A 3,876-nucleotide genomic window follows, 5' to 3' on the forward strand; every position below is an offset into this window, starting at 1 on the left:
GAGCTGCTCTGGCCATGCAGGGGTTTTGCTGTAGCACTGGGAAAGGGCCTTGGCCATTCCACTGCATCTCCTGCTCCCGGCAACTGCCTCATTTGCCTGAGCCTGGAGGGGAACTGAACTCAGTGCTAGTTTCAAGATGTCATAAAAATAATTTATTCAGTACCAAAAGACGCCTCTGTCTGATCAGTCTGACAGACATTAGATGCTCCATGGCTTTAGCTGCCCTGGTAGAAGCCAGACAAATAATGGTCCAATAACTGAAGTACTATGGATTGCACTAATGAAACATAGAAGAACTTGATCCCGTAATTTGCCATGGATAAATGAGCTATTTTTTCCATTCATACCACATCTTGTCAACCATTCCTTTTGGAAAGGCTGAATCTCCATGACTGTGGGTGAAAGAGCTGAAATTAACTGATGGTACGTAACATTTATAGAAGTATGTATACAACAAGGTGGCTTTCCAGTAAGATGCTGAGATTCAAACACGTACTAATACCTTTATTTTTCTAAATAGTCTTATTTTTTAGGGGGAAAACATAGAAGTGTAGAGCAAAGCCAATTGTGTTCATGTTCTGGAGTGAATACACACATGGGAGAGCACAGCTTGTTTCTCTTTTCTGCAGCTCCAGGGCCACTCTGGCCTCACTTTTCTGCCCAAGGCCATTCCTTCCCCCAAAGTATTTCAATGCTGTTGCAATCTCTTCCTCAGCTTTGCAAGAATGACTCAAAAACTATCCAGAGTGGTATTTTAAGAGTTTCAGTTTTTTGGTTTTCATTGTATTAAATTTGTGTTTCCCCTGTTAAAAGTTTTCTATTTCTGCCTTGCTGCACTATGCCCCCGTTTTGGAATTTCAGACACCTCTGGTGTGAAAATGAAAACTACACTTTTAACTGGGAGAGAAGAATCATATGCCATTTGCTGGAACACGTTTCACACCAAAAAGGAAGCAGGGAACATGCTTCTTCCTCATAATTACTATGGAGTTTGTGCAGAAGGAATCTGACACAATTGACAAAAATATGAAGAAGAAGACACGTGTGTTAATGAAATATCATGTATTTGGAATTCATACGGAGATCATGACAGCTCATAGGAAGAACACACAGGAAACTCCAGCTGCAATCGTGCCATAATTTTAGCAGAAATAGCCCCATCACTGGGTAAAATGTCATGGTATAAAGTGATAATGCATTGAATTAAGAAAACTTTTAGGAAAATGATACTTGAGGTTCTTTTCCTAAATGGATGGTCATGTCTAACTAGGTTTAAAAGCAAATATGGCAAGGGGTCCTCACACAACAGAGCAGACTGCTGTTAACTTTGGCTGCTTCCTGAATTTTCAGTGAGATCTCTACTATAAAAACCATTTTGCCATTGCAAACATTAAGGAAAAAATTACCTTGCTGATCAAAGAATGCCCCCTTTTGGAACATCCCAATCCCAGAGAACACACGTATCGCATCAAGGTGGTTCTGAACACCACATTCATGGATTAAGTATTTTTCCCTGTTGGAGAAGCATGCAGTGCAGGTTAAAACCAGAGTTTACTTTATGCCCCTCAGTCATGAGCTGTTATAAAGGCAGACCAACGTTAACCACTCCTGTGTAGCCCCTGCCAGCCCATGGCTGCACCAAGCCACTCGTTTGTGCCATTTGCTTTTCAATTTCACAATTCCTTTCTAACTATATTGGCTTTTCAGCATGGCATTGAGCTTCACTTCCAAAGCAGCAGCCGGGAAAAGTTAATGACCCAAAAATGATACTATTTTAAGCTCATGGTGGGCCAACCAATCCCTTCTAGCCATGGAGTGAAGGGTTTTGCCTCTCAGCCCTGTGACGACATGAAGTCTGAAGGCTGCAGCACTCGTAGTAGTTCTGCCCCGCTCAGGACCATTGAATGTAGGTGGCAGTACCAATTTTCCCTTCTCTCTCTACTTTCCATTACAGAAGGGATGGCAGCTGCCTTCCAGTCCAGGACAAGATATTTCCCTGTGGATCAAGTGCTCAAGAAGAGGGGAGCACAGCATGGGGAGTGCTGGCAATTGCCTCTGGCCTTTACAAGGGTGACTGACGGATAAGCCAGGACTACATCTCTGAAGACAAATCTTGGGGCTCTGACCTTTAAACAATACCAAATCCCTCAGAAAAAAAAAAAATAAATTCAAGGCTTAAACTTCTGAGGAACTCTTTAGACTGCTTCAGATCCAGGGTTCCACTTTTAGAGCAATTCTTCTCAGCACTATTTTGGTTCTGTTGAGGAAAAAAAAAATACAGGCACTACTTTTACACAGACAGGAATAGGGAAGGAATATGGGCACATTCTAGCAGCTGGAAAAATTATGCCTAGAATTAACCAATATAAGTGGACAGCATAAAGCAGGGCTGTTCTTTCTGATTGTTTGGGGTTTTTTTTGAAATGCCACATACAGAGCCTTTATTACAGCCCCACATTCCACCTCCAGCAATGATGTCCAACTGCATCTTTTAAAAAGCATTGCATTTTAAGAAACATAAGAACACATTAACAATGGAATTAAGTAATTGGCACTATTTGTTACCCCTGATTTTTGAATTCCCATTGGCTTTTCTTATTTTCTCTCCCTCCCCTTCACAGAATAAGATAATTAGACAGAAGCAAATAAGATGTACAGAGCTAGAAAACAGAAGAGCCTGACATGTGTAGTGCATGCTGTCAGCCATATGGCATTCTATATATATTGTTACAGATGAAAATTGTACCACACACTGCGCTGTACATTAACACTGGAATGGTATACAGTAATTCATGGGCAGAAACTGATACTATCTGCTGTGTTGGCTAATAGATTTTTGAAGTTTTCTCCATAGCATTTTATTTTAAATGACAGTGTTTTCTATTAATGGGTGGGCACTGTCAGTTTGTTGACCCTGGTTGGGAAGGATGTCTTTTTGTTCCGATGGCAGCCATCATTTCTGTGAAGTGATGCATGTAAAAAAGCCAGGAAATGCAATTCACCTCACACGCAGCTGTCACTCAACCTGACATCTACATGTTGGAGTATTTTCTCAAAGTTTTCTCCATGTGACCTGCAAGTTAAAGATCAGGGAGGTTACTTTCATCCAGCCCATCCATGTGTCAATCATCCCCACCTAAAAATGAAAGTTACAAATAAACTGCAGCTCTATTTATACTCTGCTGCCTGTCCCATCTTTTCCACGTCAATCTCGCCGTCTCTCATTACAGCTACATCACGCTGCCCCCCTTCCTGCTTTGTGTATCCCAGATTAAGTGTCTTTGTTTTTCTGCCGCTGTCCTTCTGAGTATGTAAAGCCCTTAATGCCTTGCCTCTCTTTTTTACCCTGTAAAACTTTGAAAAGAAACTTAGAAACATATTAGTGGTCTTTTTAAATCACTGCATGGCTACAAAGCAAACAAAACTCCCTTCTCCATGTGGACATGCAAGGGAAGCAAATACAACCCTGAAGCTGAAGTGTCTCAAAGAGAATAGAGTTGGATGGGATACTGGGAGGAAATTCTTCCCTGTGAGGTTGGGCAGGCCCTGGCACAGGGTGCCCAGAGAAGCTGTGGCTGCCCCTGGATGTCTGGAAGTGTCCAAGGCTGAACAGGGCTTGGAGCAATGTGGGATAGTGGAAGGTGTCCCTGCCCGTGGCAGGGGGTGGAATGAGATGAGTTTTAAGGTTTCTTCCCACCCAAACCATTCCGTGATTCTGTGGTTTCACTCTTTCTGCGCCGGCTGTTGGAGCATGCTGAGGGAACTGCCAAAGGCAGAGCCAGGAACCTGGCTGTGTTTTCCAAAGTCCTTGGTGTATCACTGTCCTTGCCCAGCAGAGATGAGGGGTTTTATATGTGCTGAAAGTTGAGTTGAGCA

General features: G+C 42.6%; 1 long non-coding RNA gene across 1 annotated transcript; it reads right to left on the minus strand.

Moving 5' to 3' along the window:
* Window positions 1-483: 483 nt before the first annotated feature.
* LOC121660288 lies at window positions 484-3,531 on the minus strand. The gene is made up of 2 exons (XR_006014577.1): window positions 3,003-3,531; window positions 484-2,257 (listed from the first exon to the last, which is right to left on the minus strand). It is a non-coding gene; the product is annotated as an uncharacterized LOC121660288 (long non-coding RNA).
* Window positions 3,532-3,876: the final 345 nt, after the last annotated feature.

Source organism: Corvus kubaryi, unplaced genomic scaffold (genome assembly GCF_017639235.1).
Source record: "Corvus kubaryi isolate FWS band 111438036 unplaced genomic scaffold, C.kubaryi_AGA036_p1.0 138, whole genome shotgun sequence".
In the NCBI taxonomy this organism is placed as follows: Eukaryota; Metazoa; Chordata; class Aves; order Passeriformes; family Corvidae; genus Corvus; species Corvus kubaryi.